General features: G+C 43.5%; 1 protein-coding gene and 1 pseudogene across 1 annotated transcript in view; both read left to right on the top strand.

Annotated features, from left to right (window-relative positions):
- The window catches only part of TRAF3 (TNF receptor associated factor 3), a 97788-nt gene that overhangs the window by 32736 nt on the left and 42355 nt on the right, over positions 1-22697 (top strand). The window lies entirely within an intron of this gene.
- LOC134584214 (U2 spliceosomal RNA) lies at positions 20404-20517 on the top strand (annotated as a pseudogene).

Here is a 22697-nt window from a genome sequence, read left to right as displayed (position 1 = left end):
ATATAGAGATAATTTTAGATCAGTATATTTACATTCCATCTCTCTAGGAGACTGGACACATACCTATCAGAACACGGAAATGCACTATAGCTCCCACTGTGGCACATTTTGCATTACCTGGATATTTCAGACTTATGCAAACCCCCATTTTATTTATTTTCATTTTTTTCCCTTTTAAAATCATGAACATTTTTTTTTTATATAATTTACATTCTATGTCAGGCTCATCGGGCACAGCCTTAGTATACCATACAAATTATGTCACTATGGAAGGAATGTTTGAGGGAACGGGCACTTGTATGGCATACTTCAATAGATCTCAAAGCAAGCCTAAATATAATCAGGCGATGTTGCCATGAACACAGACGTCCTACAGAGGTTACTGTATTTTATACTTACCTGCATGACAGTGTTCACTGCTCTTAACCTTATCCTAGACTGCCAGGAAAACAAACCAGTTTTCCTGACATTACAGGCTCTTGGAGAGCACCCCTCCCATGGGGCCCCTTCAGCCACTTACCTTAATCCAGCGCCAGGCTCCCTCGGCACTGGTGACCTCTCCTCCCCCCGAGTGGAGCCGAATGCGCTTGCTTTCCTATAGGGCTGTTATTTGATGCTGGACTCCATGAAGACGTCCATTGTCAGGTAAGTGCGATTTACTCAGGGTAAATCATGGAAGCGGCCTCTAGTGGCTGTCAGGGAGGCGGCCTCTAGTGACTGTCAGATAGGCAGCCACTAGAGACTGGATTAACCCTCAATGTAAACTATGTTTACAGCTGCAGGTTTAAAACTAGGGGAACCTGGCACCCAGACCACTTAATTGAGCTGAAGTGGTCTGGGAGCCTATAGTGGTCCTTTAAGTAATGATCTGTCATTACCAGTAAAGCAACAATTGTGTTTTGCATCATGGTTCCCTATGTGTTACGTTGTTGCAGTAGTAATTCTATGTTCTTAAAGCGGCACTGTCATGCCGAATTCCGTTTTTTTTTAACCCCCCTCCCGCCTCAACTACATCCAATCGACCCCCTAGTCATCCCCAAATGCCCCTATGCCCCCCACATTACCTATTTTTTATTCTTTATTTTCTGCCCCGATCTATATTCAGGGCGCCGCCATCTTTGTGTGGGTAGGTGAAGTCCCTGTGGGACACGTCATCTACCCACACTACACAGACTGTGAGATTCCCGCACATGCCCAGTGAAACATCTGGACATGCGAACGGGAATTTCACCTATTCATTCATTCATCAGACAGACGAATGAATGAATAGAAAAAATCAGACGAACAAACTAACACTGTGTATCAGTGTTCGTTTGTTTGTTCGGTTTATTACAAGGAGGGAGCTACCGGCGTGCAGCTCCCTCCTTGCATTATGTAAAGACAGAAGCGGCAGGGAGCAGTGCTCCCCACCACTTCATTAGCCCCCCAGTTCCTCCCCTCACTCTATGGGGGTCAATATGACCCCCATAATAGCACAAGGGAGATTCAAATCTCCCCAATGCCCCTACTCGCTATATCGCGAGTAGGGGCATGTCCACTAAACAGTGAGCAGCCTGTGGCTGCTCACTGTAAAAAAAAAAAAAAAAAGGGTAATAAGGGGGGGACGGGGGACCTACTGTCCTCCCCCGCCGGCCCCCACCCCTGGACGGCGGGTGGGGGCCATAATGGGAATGAGGGGGGACCTACTGTCCTCCCCTCAGGCCCCCACCCCTGGGCGGCGGGTGGGGGCCATAATAGTAATAAGGGGGGGGACCTACTGTCCTCCCCTCAGGCCCCCACCCCTGGGCGGCGGGTGGGGGCCATAATAGTAATAAGGGGGGGGGGACCTACTGTCCTCCACCCCCCGGCCCCCACCCCTGGGCGGCGGGTGGGGGCCATAATAGTAATAAGGGGGGGGGACCTACTGTCCTCCACCCCCCGGCCCCCACCCCTGGGCGGCGGGTGGGGGCCATAATAGTAATAGGGGGGGGACCTACTGTCCCCCCCCCCGGCCCCCACCCCTGGGCGGCGGGTGGGGGCCATAATAGTAATAAGGGGGGTGGACGGGACCTACTGTCCTCCCCCCCCGGCCCCCACCCCTGGGCGGCGGGTGGGGGCCATAACAGTAACAAGGGGGGGGGGACCTACTGTCCTCCCCCCCGGCCCCCACCCCTGGGCGGCGGGTGGGGGCCATAATAGTAATAAGGGGGGGGGATCTACTGTCCTCCTCCCCCCCCCGGCCCCCACCCCTGGGTGGCGGGTGGGGGCCATAACGATAATGGGGGGGGGACCTACTGTCCTCCCCCCGCCCCCACCCCTGGGCGGCGGGTGGGGGCACTAAGTAAATTCCCCCCCCCATCAAGGTGACTAGGGGTGCCCAAGCCCCTAGTCACCCACCCCCCACCCAAATAAAAAATGCCCCTACCTACCCCCCTCACCCTAAAAAATAGTGAGGGGGGAATAAAATTGCTAACCTGTAAAGTAAAATTAAACTTACCATTCGACGTCTTCTTTTTTCTAAAATCTTCATTTTTCAGCCCCAAAAAAGGCCAAATAAAAAACCATCATAGCCGTCGAACTAAAAATAAAATAAAAAACCCGAGCGCAAAAAAAAAACCCGACGAAAAAGAAAAAACCCGAGCGCACAAAAAAAATAATCCATCTTCACCCATGGAGGGCTCCGCGCAGACTGAGCTCCGCAGGGCTGGGCAAGGCTTATAAAGCCTTGCCCCGCCCTGCAATTAGCCTAAGAACACTCTGATTGGTGGGTTTAAGCCAATCAGAGTGCTCTTTGTCATTTTACAAGCGTGGGAAAGTTCTTTGGAATTTTCCCACGCTTGTAAAATGACACAGAGCACTGTGATTGGATGGCTTGAAATCCATCCAATCACAGTGCTCTGTGTCATTTTACAAGCGTGGGAAAGTTCTTTGGAACTTTCCCACGCTTGTAAAATGACACAGAGCACTGTGATTGGATGGATTTCAAGCCATCCAATCACAGTGCTCTGTGTCATTTTACAAGCGTGGGAAAATTCCAAAGAATTTTCCCACGCTTGTAAAATGACACAGAGCACTGTGATTGGATGGATTTCAAGCCATCCAATCACAGTGCTCTGTGTCATTTTACAAGCGTGGGGAAATTCTTTGGAACTTTCCCACGCTTGTAAAATGACACAGAGCACTGTGATTGGATGGCTTGAAATCCATCCAATCACAGTGCTCTGTGTCATTTTACAAGCGTGGGAAAGTTCTTTGGAATTTTCCCACGCTTGTAAAATGACACAGAGCACTGTGATTGGATGGCTTGAAATCCATCCAATCACAGTGCTCTGTGTCATTTTACAAGCGTGGGAAAGTTCTTTGGAATTTTCCCACGCTTGAAAAATGACACAGAGCACTGTGATTGGATGGCTTGAAATCCATCCAATCACAGTGCTCTGTGTCATTTTACAAGCGTGGGAAAGTTCCAAAGAATTTTCCCACGCTTGTAAAATGACACAGAGCACTGTGATTGGATGGCTTGAAATCCATCCAATCACAGTGCTCTGTGTCATTTTACAAGCGTGGGAAAGTTCCAAAGAATTTTCCCACGCTTGTAAAATGACACAGAGCACTGTGATTGGATGGATTTCAAGCTTAACAACTTAAAAAGAATTAAAAAAAAAAGAAGTTATTTTGTATATATCTCTCTGCTCATTACCTTACATAAACTGTACACAGAGCGTCCTCTCCACCTCTCGGTTTTGTTTGTATCGTTTTTTTTTTTTAGCTTATTGTTTGTGTCATTTAGTTATTTTGTATGCTCATTGGAAAGCATTTTGGAATGTGTTTGCGTTACATAGAAGATTATTTAACAGTAGCTCCTCATTCTGGAAATGCATAGAGAGTAGGTATGAGGGGGATTTCCAGTTTATGAAGGAATTCAAATCCGTATGTTTTTTTATTTTTTATTTTTTGAGTAAACTGCAATATGCCATTTCCAACATTTATCTTACCATTCCTATGCATTGATTGTAGATACGTGAGGATGTTGTGAAATTCTCAATTGATGTGACATTATTCAGCCACAGCTTCCTTTTTAATTAATGACCAGAAAAGGCCAGTTTTGCTCAATGAGTACAAAACCGTTACGTTACACAAGCAAGTGGGCTGAACAGTGGATATCTTTGTTGCTACAGTTTCCCATGGTTTGATTGACATGTTCAGTCTGATCTAATTTCAGACTGAAATAAAAACTGTGTGGCGATTGCACTATGCCAACGAGTTAAAGCTGCACTGTAACGTTAGCACCTGAGATGTAAGAGTACCATTGACCTAATGATGATGGGACAGACTGTCAGATCCAGAAAGACTAAATCTGACACCAAGGGAAGGTGGAAATGGCTCGATCACGGTCCTACGTCTGTTTGTTTTAACATACATACTGTGTTATGCACGATCTCACGATCAATGCTGCTTTTGACAATGTTGATCATCAACCGCTTCTTCTCATCCTCTGTTATCATGGTCTGCGTGATACTGTTCAATTCTGGTGCTCCTCCTACCTCTCCCAGCGCCCTTTTAGTGTTTAATGCTCTGCCTCTGCATTTCCTCCCGAAATCTGGTGTTCTTCAAGGTTCTGTTCTTGGTCCCCTACTGTTCTTGATCTATATTGCCTCTCTTGGTAAACTCATCAGCTAATTTGGCATCCAATATATTTTCACCGCCACTACCCTCAGCTCTACCTCGCAGGCTTGCTGCCTAGGTGTTCTCATTGACTCCACCCCTCATGTCTAGTCGATCCCCAAATCCTGCTGCTTCTATCTCAGAAACATATCCACCCCTATTTAATGCCGGCCGTGGCTAAGTCCGCTTCTCAGTGGTCTCAGGTGTTCTCTATTTGCCCTCTTACAGTCTATAATGAATGCGGCGGCGAGGCTCTTCTTCCTGTCCACCCACACCTCCCCTCTGTCAGCCTCTAAAATGTCTTCCTGTAAGATATAGGTCCAATTTAAAATTCTGATACTTGGTTATAAATATCTTCATGCTGCTCCAACCTGCCTAATACACAAGTATACACCCACCCACACTTTGCTGTTTTAGATGTATATATTGTTTATTTTGCTCATGCATTAACTTTGATCTTTCTCTCTCTCTCTCTTTTATTTCTATTTTCTATTTTCCAAAAATTTCATCAGTCAGTTTTTACTTCCTTTTGACTGTTGAATTGAATAAGAAAACAAATTGCTCCATTAATGCATTCAGTACTTGAGAGCCAGTGGTTATCGGTTACATGACTGCTAAATTTAAGTTACAGGGCACATTTTTTGACTTCCTTAAAATACCAAACGTGTTTTTTGGGGGAAATCATCCGAAGGATGTGATCACATCAATATTGTTAACCGTCCATTGTCAGATAATCCTCAACAAAAATGATTGTGATCAAAGTCATACCTGGCCCTATGGTAACATATACATTTAAAGTTGCAGAATGTTTCCAATTTGGTGTTTTGACTTAACATTTGTAATTTGTTTATAATTTACTTTTGCTCAAATGTTACTGAAAATCTTTACTAAGTTTTGATGACTTGTTTAAACAGCATTTCTAAAGAAAGCTTGGTTTTGTAAAAATAGCAGAAGAAATAAAATAGCAATTTTACATCCTGGTTCTTTAGACTGCTAGTAAAATGTTTCTTATGTCATTAACTCACAATTCTAAATGACTTTAAAGACGTTCCTGGAACAGAATGTGAAATTTGGAAACGCATCATCGTTGGGTCGTTTGGGGCAATTCTTGGTCAAGGGAATGTCCTGACAAGTCTGTTTTTGTTTGCCTTGTCTAATGAATTAGTATATATATATATATATTTATTTATTTTTTAAATTCTTTATTTTTGAGTGCAAGGGATTACAGACAATCTTTTATTGCCACAATAGCTGTAGTAAGCATTAGATTGTCATGAAATATGGAACAGCAATATGGCAATCGATGAAACTGCACATTTTTATAATTGTAACAGTGGAAGCCTATTAACATACATAGTGTAGCGGAGGGCAATAGTAAAGTCCCCGATATCCGCTGGTTACACAGGTACATCCACAGTCAGCGCTGAAAAGTAAGACAAGTTCCCCAATCCTCCCAATAACCGGACGAAACACAGTCTGGGAGTCAACTAACTCGCTTTATTCACAGACTTCCATATTTATGCAGTTCCCCTTGCAAGGGGTTTCCTTACAGACATTACAGGGGATTTCTCCCATCAGGCAGCATGATTATCCCAACAGGCATTGCTGCACGAGAGGGATACTCCCACTAACATGGACGATTAAGTGGATTATCCCCTCGTGCAGCAAAACCGGCAATTTATACAGAAATCTATATTTTACACAATTCTACTCCCTTTTGGACGAATGACCGTTCGGTAGATAGCTGGGGTCGGCGGGCACATTTAGTGAGAATACCGCTCCGATCCCAGCTAAACTAACCGAACGCCGCACTAAATACATTAAAACATCGAGTTCGGTTTAAAACTACCGAACATCGATGGGGAACAGAATGTGCCGAACGCGGAACTCCCGAACGCTCTGGAAGTCCAGCGGTGTTCGGATCATTGAGTAGCCGTTTTCATTTCCAGGCTCTCGACGACCGAACACCGCTGCAGAGACAAAGGATCCAAGATGGCCGACCGCCGCATGGTCGGTAGCCGAACGACGGCCACCTAGGAGAGCCCTTAATTACCGATTGCAACATTGTTGCAATCGGTTAATTGGTGCCACACGACTTGTGAGTGGGTGGTCTACCTGGGGAGCCCGCATTCGTATGAGAACGGCCCGGATAGCCGTGTTTCGTCGAACGAAAGGTTTTGTATGCTGGCAGCGTACGGCTGCCAGCATGCGAACGGCCATAATACATCACATACACAGTTTAAAATACACAGTACACATTCAGCCTACGGACAACCTTTAGTAACTAAAGTCCAGAAGTGGCTAGGTTTGCCACACATAGAGATTGCTTAGGCAAGATATAAGAGGCTAAAATAAAAGGCTGTACTTTTCAGGATCCCGCGGGCGGCTGCGAGGGGAGGCTGCAGTCCGCTCGCGGCACTCACCCTCCAGCCGTCCGCGGTCCCCTTCCTGGTGTGCGCTCGGCAGGCGGCATCCTCCCAGCCACGGATGCCGCCCGCGTCTTCCTCTACGTCCCCCAGCGGCAGCATGCATGACGCTGCACGCTGGGAGACTGCCCATTTTAACAAACGCCGGGTTCAGCCACCTGACCCGGCGTTAAAGGCACAGTGCCTCAATCACAGTGGGAGGTCTAGATATCTCCCACGTGTGATTGTTAATTCTGATTGGAAATTATCCAATCAGAATTAACCTATGGATTTAAATATTTACCTTTCCTGTTCCTCTCTGCCCTGTTGTGGTCTTTGCTTGCTAGTATTGCTACTGAACTTGTGTTTCTGATTACGTACTCTCTGGCTTGTTTATCTGACTTTGTGACTTTCTCCTACCCTTTGACCTCGGCTTGTTTCTCGTTATTCTGTCTTCTGGTTCCCCTTACTCGGTTTGTCTCCTGACTATTCTTTGTGTGCTTAGCCCGGCCACTCTAAGGTCTGGTACTGCACCTTTACTGTGTGTGTGTGTTAGCGTGTTTGGTTCCCGGAATCGTGACATTACTCGATTGGGACATGTTAAGTAAAGAGCATTAGGTTACATGCTAGGCAAACAGATTTTACATTAGTAAAGACCACTGGGTTCGAGCTAACTGTTGTATAGGTATTGAAGTCTGTGGAGGATCATGCTGGAGATGTGGTTAGGTGAGAGCCGTAACAGGGGTTGGAAAATGGCTGGGTCAGGGGCTGTTAGTGGCATCCCTTACACCGCCAGTCTCTTGTTGTGTGTACCTCTGTGGTGTCTTGAGGTGTCTGGGAGACGTCGCTGGAGACTGAAAGTCCGAGTAGAGATTGCAGATTTGGTGAGGTAATGCGAAACTGCACTTTTTGGCAGGTATTACTGGGTTCCCGTGCTCATTATTGTTGACAGGGCTTCCCCTCCTCGGTTGTGAGGCTTGTCGGCAAAGTTATTGGCTGTCTGGGGTTGCCTGGCTTTTGCCCTGCTGAGCTCTCCCTCTCGAGGGTTAACGGTCTGGGTTGTGCAGGTTGTGCCGCCATCTTGGAAGGCAGGTCTGAGGGGTGCCGTGCCTCTCCTTCTCTATTCCTCCTGAGCTACCCGCAGTGGGGGCCAGGATAACCCCCCCCCCGGCCCACAGGTGGGGGAAACGGGACCGGCAGGCATCTCAGGGAGTCGGCGTGTGGCAGCCGCGAAGGGAGACAGGGCAGCGGCCGTCCACCCCTCTACCCTCTCGAGTAGGCCGCAGTCCCCAAAGCATAATTCACACCCCTAGGGTCTCAAAGCTCGTGATCTCGGGGTCTGCCACCTCGACCACCGCCGTGTGCGAGTTTTTCGGACTCTTTGCTGGTGTCAAATCTGCAGGATTTGCCTGAGAGGCCAGATTTCTCCAGAGCCTCTCCTGCATGCGACCGGTCAGCATGGCGGTCCGGCCCCGCCCCCCTATATATTTTTTTTATAAAACATCTTTTGCAGACAGTGTCTTTACAGCAGCCTCTGCAGAAAAACCAGGAACGCAGCTCACAATTATTAATGATGACATGGAATTTTAATTGGTTAGGGTTCACAAAAAAGTGCTCATATTTTTACACTATGGGGAAAAAATATTTATGAAAAAAAAGTTTTTACAATATATTATTATTTGACCATATTGAACTACTTACATTGACTCATTTACTAACCTTTAAGGAGCAGTCTTGGCACCTTAACCTTTATAGTGCTTTGTAGTAGTTGTGGTGTCGTGTCAGGGGTCCCCCTTCAGGCGTCTCTGCTGCAGCCTTGTTTTCTGAGATCACTGATGCAGAAGCCCCTACTTCCACATTACTGACAGCAATTTCACCCGTGTTTGAATAGGATTAAATGGAATTTCAACTGACACTCTCATCCAATTACTTCTTGACAAAATTGTTAAATAGAATGCGGACGGGCAATGTAAACGTCATCTTAGAAAAGGAAAGAGGATTAGAAGTCACGGGGACTCACGAAAGTGTCAATGTTGTTCGAAATTATTTTCACTACTTACACGGTGATGACACCAGGAGACTTCTGCCTAAATAACCACTATGGCATGCTGCAGTAGGTATGGTACTTAAACTGACACGTTAACCGGTAAATCCTGTGGGGGGGAAAACAGCCTCACTTCTTTAGCTTTTGTTCACTAAAGGTTAAAGGGACATTAAAGTCACCTGAACAACTTTAACTTAATGAAGCAATTTTGGTGTATAGAACATGCCCCTGCAGCCTCAATGCTCAATCCTCTGCCATTTAGGAGTTAAATCCCTTTGTTTATGAACCCTAGTCACACCTCCCTGCATGTGACTTGCACAGCCTTCCATAAACACTTCCTGTAAAGAGAGCCCTATTTAGGCTTTCTTTATTGCAAGTTATGTTTAATTAAGATTTTCTTATCCCCTGCTATGTTAATAGCTTGCTAGACCCTGCAAGAGCCTCCTGTATGTGATTAAAGTTCAATTTAGAGAAATTACATCTGTTTGAAAGTGAAACCAGTTTTTTTTTTCATACAGGCTCTGTCAATCATAGCCAGGGGAGGTGTGGCTAGGGCTGCATAAACAAAACAAAGTGATTTAACTCCTAAATGACAGTGAAATTGAGCAGTGAAATTGCAGGGGAATGATCTATACACTAAAACTGCTTTATTTAGCTAAAGTAATTTAGGTGACTATAGTGTTCCTTTAAGGTATGATGATGATTTGATTTCAATCCAGTCGTTAGCCGTTACCAAGATGGGGTATATGGCATAGAAAAGGGGTAGGAAACCTTCCACACTCTGGATGTTGAAGACTTCATCACCCTTAACGCGCATAGAGCCATAAGGTGGGCAAAGCATCATGGAAGGTGCACTCCAAAACTTCTTGAGTGCCAAAGGTTTCCTACGCCTACCATAGGAACTTAAAATAGCATTTTTTTAAAAAGAAATTATGTAGGAGTGGAAGAGTGGGCAAATGTTTACTTAACTGGCTATGTAAAAGATGGGAAAAGAAAGCATTTAACCTCATTATTATATTCATAGTACCAGACATATAATTAACCCCTTAAGGACACATGACATGTCTGACATGTCATGATTCCATTTTATTCCAGAAGTTTGGTCCTTAAGGGGTTAAAGGAACACTATAGTCACCTAAATTACTTTAGCTAAATAAAGCAGTTTTAGTGTATAGATCATTCCCCTGCAATTTAACTGCTCAATTCACTGCCATTTAGGAGTTAAATCACTTTGTTTCTGTTTATGCAGCCCTAGCCACACCTCCCCTGGCTATGATTGACAGAGCCTGCATGAAAAAAAAAAACTGGTTTCACTTTCAAACAGATGTAATTTACCTTAAATAATTGTATCTCAATCTCTAAATTGAACTTGAATCACATACAGGAGGCTCTTGCCGGGTCTAGCAAGCTATTAACTTAGCAGGGGATGAGAAAATCTTAATTAAACAGAACCTGCAATAAAGAAAGCCTAAATAGGGCTCTCTTTACAGGAAGTGTTTATGGAAGGCTGTGCAAGTCACATGCAGGGAGGTGTGACTAGGGTTCATAAACAAAGGGATTTAACTCCTAAATGGCAGAGGATTGAGCATTGAGGCTGCAGGGGCATGTTCTATACACCCAAACTGCTTCATTAAGCTAAAGTTGTTCAGGTGACTATAGTGTCCCTTTAAAGCAGCAAATGTTTTGTGACCTCTTCATTGGAGAGATGCGGACCCACTGCATTTCGAGCTAGGGTCCAAATGGTGGGGGAGATAATCACCTTGTATGTACTGATAACCTTCTGTAGCTACATTTGCAGTCCAGTAATTGGTATAAATAAGGCTGGTTCGTATAGATTCTGAGTTTTTATGCTGATTAGGATTATCTGAGAATGAGTGGGTAGCTATCTCCTCGATGTTGACTTACAGGTAGACCTTTATACTTACATTGTACCGAGCCAAACTCGCTGTTGGTTCCTATTTAGTAGATCTTTTTTGTTGTTGCTGTTCTGATTCAGCTTCAAATGTTTTATTGGAAACACCCTTCTTCTTTTCTTTGTCTATATATATATTTCTTCTCTTTTTAGTTTTTATTTTATTTTTTCTTTACAACATACTTCTCTCTAGAGGACGGGTTCTGCATTCTAATGTTTTCCTTTCAGTTAATTAATTTTCGATGCTTTTTCATACTATTGTCAACACCACAAAGTGCACTCTGCCATTTATTACTTTTCATATATTGTATTGTTTCAAAAAATTAGTCCATAATAAGGAACTATTACATTCCAGTGGCTTACATTCAAACTAACAAAGTCATTCAATTTGCGGTAAACATCACCTGTGTCAGAATGCTGTGAAATTATTAGCATATAATGTAAAATTGTTTAAAGAAGGGGATGTTTTGTTGTATATAACCAACTGTAGATTAAAATAAAATACACATTTGTTCTGCGAGACATGTTTGACGAATAATTTGCCAGATTTGCCACTCTTCTAGCCGCTGGTGGATTTCACCACTATTTGTATAGTGTGTTCCTGAAAACAATTGTGAATAAAGTGGTGTTTTTTTATGAGGAGTGTCAGTGCAGAGGTGTATATACACCCCTAGCCCCTTCCCATTTCTTGTCACTTATAATCACACCTTCCCAATACCATGTTACTCCAGATATCCAATGTCTCTACAATCCCTTTCCAATTCATTATTCTCACCCCTTCTCCTCGCACGAGGTAATAGCAATGAGTTCATACTGATTAATTACTAATCAATGCTGACATCAGACATCATTGCAACCAGAGCTGCCTGCGGTTGTGCGTATTTTTAACGTAACCATATCTGTAAGTTTTACTCCACCTACGGCTGCTTGTTTCATGTGTCCACAGGTTAACTGTTCTCTCCAGACCAGCCCATTAGGGCTCTGTTTTAAACTCTGGTGGTAATAGAATATGTATCGTCATTTAAAGTCCTACTGCTGTTTGTTGAAAAAGCGAATTGTGTGAAACTTCACCACAAAAGAACATTGGTTTATAGAGACACAAATAGCTTTTCTATCCATCCTCATTAAGTGACATCAAAGGAATTATTAAAAAATAACTCAAGCAGTGTTCATCAAAAATAGAGTAGGATCTGTAGGTTAAAATTGTTCCTGTATTTCTGTGTCTCAATCATCTCTTCCAAAATTATTTGTGTGTTGGATTCACATTGTGCTGCTACGTCAGTCATGCAAATGTCCGTACGGGAAAGGGATAAGATCACAAGCAAAGTTTGTCCTAGTTATAGTTCCCCAACAGATACAGTTTCAAGTCTAAGTGAAGACAGTGTCTGGAAGACCGCAATGTGAGAGCACTTAGTGACAGGGCCGGACTGGGAACTAAAATCAGCCCTGGAAAAAAATTCTATGCCAGCCCAATAATGCGTCGCGCCAGCATAGTGTGCTGATATAGAGGGTGAAAAAATAACTTGAAATGGAAAGCTCTTACTCCAACGAAGCAACGCATATAGGGCTTCAAAATAAACAAAAGAGCGCCTTTATTTTAAGTAGACGTACATTTGCATGTAATCAATGTTTCAGTACAACTACTTTGGCCTATTAAGGACATTTTAGTAATGGTACTGAAATGCTGAATGTCTGCAGTTGCACAACTAAAAAAAATGAAGTGATCTGGTTAATTTTGAAGTTCTATAGGTGCGCTTTGAATATGTTATTGTGCATGAGTATGCAACTAGCAACAAGACAGGGCCAATACGTGCTCATTACACACATACACACATACACACATATATGACATTTATGTGTGTATTATGCATATATAAATGTATATTACTATATGTGTAAATATTATAAGCTTAATTATATGTTACTAATACACACATCAATATACATGCATATGTGATCCTGTCAGTAATACACACACATATATATATATATGTGTGTATTACTGTCAGGATCACATCAATTTACGTCTATTACCTTTACCTTGTTTAGTGTATCTTGTCTCCAATTGCCTCCTTTTTTTCCTCTTACAGCAACCCTTGTGCATCTTTTACTTCATCCCAGTCCCTGTGTGTTTATTTTTACCCTTCTCCAGCCTCTGTTCCCCTTCCCTACTGTATGTCTCTTTGTCCCCCCCAACAAACCTTCACTGTGTCTCTCTTCCCCATCTCCTCCCTGTGTCTCTCTTTCCCATTTCCTCCATGTGTCTCTCTCTTACCCATCTGTCTCTTTGTACCCCCATCCCCTGTGTCTCTCTATTACCCCATCTGTCTCTGTGTCCCCCCTTCTCCTGTGTCTCTCTAATACCCTCTCTTTGTCCCCCCAACCCCTATGTCTCTCTATTACCCCTCTGTCTCTATTACCCCTCTTTGTCCCCCCCATCCCCTGTCTCTCTATTACCCCTCTGTCTCTTTGTCGTCGTCCCCCAACCTGGTGTCTTTCTATTACCCCTCAGTCTCTGTGTCCCCCCTTCCCCTGTGTTTCTATTACCCCTCTATTTGTCTCCCGCCCTTCCCCTCTATTTGCCCCCTCTTCCCCTCTATTTCTCTCCCCCCTTCCCCTCTATTTGTCCCCCTCCTTCCCCTCTATTTGTCCCCATCCTTCCCCTCTATTATTTGCCCCCCTTCCCCTCTATTTGTCTCCCCATCCCCTCTATTTGTGTCCCCCCCTTCCCCTCTATTTGCCTCCCCCATTCCCCTTTATTTGCTCCCCCTTCCCCTCTATTTGTCTCCCCCCATCCCCTCTATTTGTCTCCCCCCTTCCCCTCTATTTGTCTCCCCCCTTCCCCTCTATTTGCCCCCCTTCCCCTCTATTTGCCCCCCCTTCCCCTCTATTTGTCTCTCACCCTTCCCCTCTATTTGTCTCTCCCCCCTTCCCCTCTATTTGTCTCTCCCCCTTCCCCTCTATTTGTCTCCCCCCATTTGCCTCCCCCCTCCCCTCTATTTGCCTCCCCCCTCCCCTCTATTTGCCCCCCTTCCCCTCTATTTGTCTCTCCCCCCTCCCCTCTATTTGCCCCCCCTTCCCCTCTATTTGCCCCCTTTCCCCTCTATTTGTCTCTCCCCCTTCCCCTCTATTTGTCTCTCCCCCCCTTCCCCTCTATTTGTCTCTCCCCCTTCCCCTCTATTTGTCTCTCCCCCTTCCCCTCTATTTGTCTCCCCCCTTCCCCTCTATTTGCCTCCCCCTTCCCCTCTATTTGCCTCCCCCTTCCCCTCTATTTGCCCCCCTTCCCCTCTATTTGCCCCCCTTCCCCTCTATTTGTCTCTCCCCCTTCCCCTCTATTTGTCTCCCCCCTCCCCTCTATTTGCCCCCCCTTCCCCTCTATTTGCCCCCTTTCCCCTCTATTTGTCTCTCCCCCTTCCCCTCTATTTGTCTCCCCCCTTCCCCTCTATTTGCCTCCCCCCTTCCCCTCTATTTGCCCCCCTTCCTTTCTATTTGTCCCCCCTTCCCCTCTACTTGCCCCCCTTCCCCTCTATTTGTCTCTCCCCCTTCCCCTCTATTTGTCTCCCCCTCCCCTCTATTTGCCCCCCCTTCCCCTCTATTTGCCCCCTTTCCCCTCTATTTGTCTCTCCCCCTTCCCCTCTATTTGTCTCCCCCCTCTATTTGCCCCCTCCCCTCTATTTCCCCCCCTTCCCCTCTATTTGCCTCCCCCTTTCCCCTCTTTGTCCCCCCCCATTCCCCTCTATTTGCCCCCCCCCCCCTCTATTTGTCCCCCCCTCCTCTATTTGTCCCCCCCTTCCCCTTCTGACCTTTTTACAGGAGGACTGAGGGAGGGGGTGGAGCTAACTACCAAGCTCCCTTGCGGTTCCCATAATTCCCAGCATCTACACATCATAGAGTAATCACTACTCTATGATGTGTAGATGCTGGGAATTATGGGAACCGCGAGGGAGCTTGGTAATTAGCTCCGCCCCCTCCCTCAGTCCTCCTGTGCTGACAGCTATGCTGCTGTCAGTATCAGTGAGTGTGCCGCCGGACCGGTAAGGCGGCCGCCCGGCACACTCACTGATACTGACAGCAGCATAGCTGTCAGCACAGGAGATGGGGCCGCCGGCCGCAAGGTGAGTAATCACCTCAAAGTGTGCCGCCGGACCGGCCACCCGGCGGCACCGACATGCGGCCGGCGGCCGCGATATTCTTGTGCAGCAGGGCTCCCTTTCTATCTCCAGCCCCCCAGGTGCCGCGGCCCACCGGGAAATTTCCCGGTATCCCGGTGGGCCAGTCCGGCCCTGCTTAGTGATGACAAATAGGTATTTGTCTGGTCGGAAAATAGTCTAGATATCTATCATTCTTCTGAGGTTTAGTCCATGTTGCCTCTTTATCACACACAGTCCTATGTCATAGATGAGGATATAGTACAAGAATGGGTTATTTTACCGAAAGACTTTGAGGCGGAGTTGGCCACCATTTTAATAAAGATGGTCCTAAACGGACATATAACGTATAAGCCGATATATCAGAAAAAATATAGAGTCAATGTATGTTTTAATATTTAAAAAGCAAGTTTATTATGTTTTTATAATGGCTTTTTCTTTCTAACATTTTGAACAGGTAGTGTGTGTGTGTGTGTGTGTGTGTGTATATGTATATCTATATATATATATGAAACCAAGAGAACTGCTCTCACCTAAACATTCATACTTGTGAGGTGCCACTTTTAATATAATGTAAAATTTGTGGTCAGGACACAAGAGTCCATAAGCTGTAAGACATAAACATAACATGAATTATCGGTAGGCCTACCAAGACGGTCTACCCAAGGAATTCGTTCAGAAAAGTGTTCTGAAAATTGGGATACGTGCTGCGCCGATCAGGACACGGTTGCAGGCGAGAGGAGGTAAGTACTTTAAATAGCCAAAACTAGTCCCTCCCACAGCTACACAAATAGCCGATGAAGTGGGTATCTTGTAATATCTTTTTTTTTTTTTTATTGAGACCAACAGAATTTTGGAAGATCCTGTAAAGTCTAAAGGATTTTTAATTTCATTTACTTATCCTTTAAATTTTTTTGCAAATGTGTTTGCAAAGACTTTATTTCCTTTCATTATGGAACCGAGTGCTTCTTAACTTTGTCAATCATTGTTTCAAGCCCTGCCCCTTGCACCTGTCTGTCAGCAGAGACATCACAAAGACAATGTTTCATTTTCTCATCCATCAGTGCAATGTGTGCCTTCGCTGTGCCACGATACAACTGGATTGTGATATCAATTGTTCTATTTGTAACTTGCATTTAAAAGAAAATACAGCATCACATGAAAAAAAAATTTCAGCACAAGTTATAGGGGATTTTTAGTTTTTTTCCAAATAAGTAATGGTTCCTCTTTAAGTATCCAGACAGTGTTTGACTGCAGATTTGCCGTCCATTCGCCGTTTGTGCATGTATATAAATAAACACCTCAAGTTACATAGCACTAGAATATTATATTCTTTTCTTTGGTTTTTACTATATATTGGGGCTGATGTGTGTTGTAGTCCTTGCTGCTTAAGCGCAGGACTTCTCTTTTTGTATTTGTATTTACTTTGCATCACACAGCCTGGTTACAATGCTGCTACCCATCCCATGTGTTCCCTATTAAGGGTTAATAAGTATAGGGGTGTATATAAAAAATACCCCTTTCTGTCTCATTAGAGATATCTTTGCCAGAAGCTCAAGGAAGCAGGCGGAAGGGTCAGTGTTAGGACCCGCTTAGGGGGGTCTGCCTTGACGTTGGCAGGCGGGCATTCCCTCCAATGGCCATTGGAGCAACTAAATGACCTCCATTTGTCTAAATATACATAGGGATTAAGGAGAAAGCGCAGGTAACGTTTTTCTTTTCTTTGTTTTTTTGGTTTTTTTTTAATTCTTTATTTATTACAAGGTGTCAATATCACATGCAACAATAACAATATTTAACATAAACCCATGTGAGTACATCCAGGCATGTATATAGATATATAATTTGCGTAAAAGTACAGCAACAAGATATACACGGCAGGGTACATAGGAGTTGACGCTTGCACAACCGCCACGAATGACCACACAGGTTCAAGGTGCTCCACCTATATTTTTGATAAATATAAAATAGAGAAAAAAGAAAGAAGGAGATATATTCGACTGGTCCCATCGTATGATTCGTGTTAGCCGGAACAACATGGTTTTCTTTGGTTTTTACTAGAATATTAATGTTGAATATTTTGTTCCCCTTTTGGAGTTTCTGATATTCAGTGCAGTTAAGGGAGAATCTGTCTCTTTTTTTTAACAACCTTCTCCAGCAGGTATGAATCGAGGTTCCCCTTGTGGCTTTTTTTTTTTTTTTCACTCATGCTTAATAATCTTCAGTTTCAGAGATGTGTTAATTTGCCTAATATTCTATTTTTAGTGGTAAACGATTTTGAATATTTCCAAAGTATTCATTCGAAATTGAATACTAGGATTATTTAGAATATAATAAAACTCGCAAAATTGATTTAAAAATGAAAGAAAGTCAAAGTATATATCCTCTAGAATTGTTTATATTAATCAGCCATCCCTAAATCATACCATTGTATGATGTATCCATTCAAACCTTTGTTTGCTGAATTTGATCATATTTTTGGTAATTTTAAAATAATCTGCTATGTAACCAGTATCTTTTTTAAATTAGCAGCCGCTTGTCTCAAGATATAGAAAGTAACTGCTATTTACAAATCTCCTTCACAGTCACTCCACACAATCAAATGCCGTAATGTTTTTGCAGCACAAATCCCAAAGAAATTGAAAAATATTTTTTCTGCATATATATCAGATCTTACATTTTTATTAATCTGAAATATTGGCATGACATTTTTGTCGTTTTCATACTTTCCTCTCCTTGTGATTGGAGTCCATGTATACACTGCCTTGAAGAAACACCCCGACCACCATAATCATTGGTGCTGTAGTGGATATGGTGCACAAGTACTTGGACGGACCCCCCCCAATGTAAATAATCAAACGGTTTGCTAATGGTTTGATAACTTACCTGGTGTCAGCTGGGGGCTAGGATTAGCTGAATGGATGAGAACGATCCACTAGCTTGCAGGCACACATTAAAGAAGTGAGTAGCACTTGGCGTGCCCCAGATAAGTTATCAAACCATTCACAAGCAGTTTGACTACTTACATTTCCACTCCTGGCACCATAACCACTGTAGTGCACTGTTTCTCGGTTATGGTATTTAGAATGTTCTTTTAATTCTGTTATGCAACAATTGGGCTTAGAAACATTGCTTGTTCAGTTTATAAGCTATAGAAACCCAGAGATGGCTAGGTAGATAAGTAAAGTAGCCATTTTCAGCAATATTCGTGGATTGGTCAGATCATTCCACTAGTTCACAGATTTTCCATGCTCTAAAATAAGTGGTTTTTTTTTTCTAGAAAATTGGGCCGTCACATCAAAGTCCGTAACATCTGCCAAAAGAAATATATACAAATAGCTGGAAACAATCTCGGCAAATAATATAGCTATCATCGTGCCTAGGTCGTCCGTTTGTAGATATCAGTGAATGGTGGTGGATGAAAGGTATCTTGCTGGGGTGTTTGTGTAATCCCCAGGATTTTAATAATATACTCTACAATAAAAATAAATGGCACCTATAAGCCTAGGGAGGAAACTCCTTTTACTGCACTTTCTACCTCTATTACATGAGAGGCACCCAAATAATGCTTATTATGGGGCAGACTGGATTATCTTGCAATCGTTCACAATGATTCTGAATAATTTAAACAAATTTGGAAAACAATCTTTTAAGACATAAAGTAAATTTGCCAGCATAAAAATAATTAAAAAAAAAAAAAAAATTAAAACCGAAACCTATAAATTTTTTTCTGGATTTATACCAGATCATACATTTTAATAATCTGAAATATTGGCATGTACTTTGTGGCTCTTTTTCGTACTTTCCTCTCCTTGTAAATGGGGTCCATGTATACACTGCCTTAAAGAAACACTCCAAGCACCATAATCATTAGTGCTGTAGTGATTACGGTGCTATTTAGGGATCTGCATCTTGTTTGGGAAATCAAGATTCCCAAATTGGCAGCAAAATGTGAAATGGCATAATACTCTCAGCAATGTCCTCCTAGGCTTTCCTACCTAGCCATTGATCAGTGAACTTTAACGTTAGAATCCAGAGTGTGGGCTCTCAACACAGTCCGTCTGCCAAGGGTCAGGTTGAAGCAGTTGGTTGCCGTAAAGGCGACTTTCTTTAATTCCCATTCAAAACTAAAGTGACATGGTAAATATGGAATTTAGAGTGCGTAGCAGACTCCTGCCTTCAGTGCGTATGGAATCAAATAAAGAGAGAACATATTAAACTGATTGATAGCAGGACGCATCTCAATGACTACATACAGATATTTCAAGGTCATAAAGTGCCTTTAAGTAAGTCCAATGTTATATATTACAGAAAACCAATATTGATTTTAAAGATCTGCATTATGTAAGCGATCCCAACCAATATTAAATTTTTCTTTGTAAAAAGCGGTGCTTTGTCAAAACCATACAATACCATCCAGCTGTTTTTGTAGAGGTAGCAGACACCGGTCATATGATGAGTTGTCTGAGAAAAGGAGCTTAATAGACAGAAAACAAAAAGTACTGATGCAACAGTACACTACCCTTGTGATATATATATATATATATATATATATATTTATATATAAACCCATTAATTTATTTTGTTTTAAAGAAACAAATACTACTTTTTTCAGCTATAAACGGTTAGTTTACATACCACCCCAAGATTTATAGAAAACTATCACCCCCCTCTATTCTAGCTGAATGAAAGATGTGTAACATAGATGTATTTTTTTTTTTTTTTGCATGCTGATGAATTGCTGTGTTTTGAATGCAATTTGTTTGATCTGTTAGAACAATTTGATAGATTGGCATTTACAAAACAGATTACATATTCATGCCAGACGTTGCTCGTTTATAACATTTTTCAATACATAATAGTTATTCGCTCTAACTCTGTCATCTGGTGAAACAAGAGGAGCTTGTAGCATCTTTTCTATAATAACTACAAATATAAATAATTCAGATGACTGGCTGAAAATGATTACTTGTCAGGCTCTTTTTTTAATTATTGAAACGTTTCAGTAAAGATTAGAAGACTATTCTAGTTGAAGGATGTAATAGGATTCTAAAAGAAGCAGAGAACTTTTAAAATTCTGTGTTTTTTACTTTAATTTTTTTTCTAAAGGGGCATTTTTGATTGTTAGTACTGTGGCTATTTTAGTGTTTTTGTTAGAACTACAATATCATTGATTTGTGGGAACTGTACAACTTTATAATTCCCACACATTTAAATTTTTTTTTTTTAGTTTAATGTGATATTACCAGACTCCATCCTCATTCACCTACGTCAAATGTAGTATCTGTTCTTATCAGTTAAATATTTTATACGTTCCCTGTCTGGGAACCACATATTTAATGGATTTTCGGAAGGAGAGCTTTCTCTGTACCACGTCAATGCGCAGAGTGGACAGACACTCCTCACTTACTGACCGGCTTCCGTTCCTACGACACCTGTCGTAGAATGAATTGGTCGGTAAGTGAGGAGTTAATGGATTCCCTGCTCTGGTGCGCTCGTCTATGTTTGGGGGAAACTTCCCTGAACATAGACGAACATACCAAAGCAGGGAACCCCTCTAATCTACGTTTGGGATATTTCCCCGAACATAGATTAGAGGGATTTCCTGCTCTTGTGCGTTCGTCTATGTTCGGGGAAGTTTCCCCGAACATGGACATGCACATTAGATGACTGAATCCCCACGACGGCTTGCACTTACGCCTGGTTGTTAGTGCGAGCCATCGTAAAAGAGGTAGGTAGCTAAATGAGGACCACCTGTATGGCAGTATCTCCAGGACATGTTGCTCTCTCTTATAGACTGAAAAGAAATTCCATGAAAAGTTCAGACTGGTGAAGACGATTTTCTCCCCGCTTGCTCCTCTTTCTCTATCTGTTTTTCTGCGATATCAGGCCCACCAATAAAGCATTTATTAAGTTATGGATATACCTCGCTTTGTTTCCTTCTGAGAACTTGTCTGTTTTTTCACTTAGCCTCTTGTCATTGGCTGAATAGTTAGTACTCCACTCCCTCTAGTGTTGTGTCACCAGTTTTCTGTGTTTATTCCGGCGCAGTGGACAGATTGAACACAGTGCTGTAAACCGCCAGAGGTTCTCACCAGGCATGCTCGTTATTGATGCGCTATCCCTAGAAAGGGCAGAGAAGGAGATTTCCGGAAAACCCACAAGACAGGCACAGCATGAGTAGAGGCAAGTAGTGCTGGGGCGACTAATTATCATAAAAGTTTGGTGGGAGTCATAGAAAGCCTGGTGGCCGGACATTAAATATAGTTTCAGAGCCACTTTGCGATTAAGTTGTATTTGTCATGTCAGGTCCCCTTTATGTCATGTCATGGCTCATTTGCTTTGTGTTGTCAATTAGTTCCAAACTGCATAAAAAATATTTGATTGCGGGGGCGGAGCCAGCGGCCATACTGTGAGGACGCATCTTCCTCGAGCTCCGAGCACAAACGATTATAAAAAGCATTTTTCCTCGGGAATTCACTTGCAAAACCCTGCAGAACGGTGCTACCTACCACACTGAAGGCATGGGGCGACGCACCAAGAAATACAAAGCTGAACGACCCCCCACAATGGCTGATATCGGCGAACTCCTGAGAAGGCCGCAAGCCACGGGACGGCCAGAAAAGGCGCCAATGTCCGATGGAATATCCTCCAGTGACGAAAACTCAGCAGATTGGGTGGACTACTATACTAAGGTACCTATCAGACCTGTACCCCCCAAGCCCTCACCGGCTGCGAAGCCTCCTGTCATGGAGGATTAGATGAGCTATGCCGAAACATTGCAACCAATATCGGGCAGTTCAGGGAGGAAATCAATGGAGTTTCAGCACGTTTGCAACACACTGAACTGAACTCCGTGGATCACGAGAACCGCATACGAACACTGGAGAGACAAGTGGCGGCCCTACAACGAGACCAGACACAAGCCAAAGAAGCTCTGGCAGTACTGGAAGACAAAAGGCGATGGAAGAATATAAAAATCAGGGGCCTGCCTGACACACTAGAGCCGGCGGAAATCCCGCACCTATTTTGCAGGATGCTCAATGCTTTATTCCCCGCCAAACAAGCCAAGGCGATGCCTCTAGACGGATGGTACAGAATCCCCAAACCAGCCACAGGTATCCAGAGCACCAGCAGGGACACTATCGTCCGATTCCAGCAGAGCCAAGACCGATTGGCTTTCATGGCGGCCATCCGCAACAGGTCACCCGTACAATTTGAGGAACACTCATTAACATTTTTTCCTGACTTATCCAGAGCTACCCTGGATTGGAGACGCACACTGCGCCCACTAACGAAGGAACTCGCTGCCCACAAAATACCGTACAGATGGGGAGCGCCGAGAAGCCTAATCATCCTACAGGAAAATGGCGACCTGAAAATTACTGATGCCGCTGAAATACCTGGTATATTGCAGACGCTTGGACTACCTGGGCAATCAGTCGCAGCACCCTCTCAGTCGACACCTTCCACTACCACTCACTGGGACCCAGCGAAGGTGCACCCATACGTACCCGCAGCCCTCCGAGGAAACCCATAGTCAC

This window comes from Pelobates fuscus, chromosome 13 (genome assembly GCF_036172605.1).
Source record: "Pelobates fuscus isolate aPelFus1 chromosome 13, aPelFus1.pri, whole genome shotgun sequence".
Lineage (NCBI taxonomy): Eukaryota > Metazoa > Chordata > Amphibia > Anura > Pelobatidae > Pelobates > Pelobates fuscus.
The sequence above is the reverse complement of the archived record's forward strand: the minus strand, read 5'-3'. Positions and strand labels throughout refer to the sequence as shown.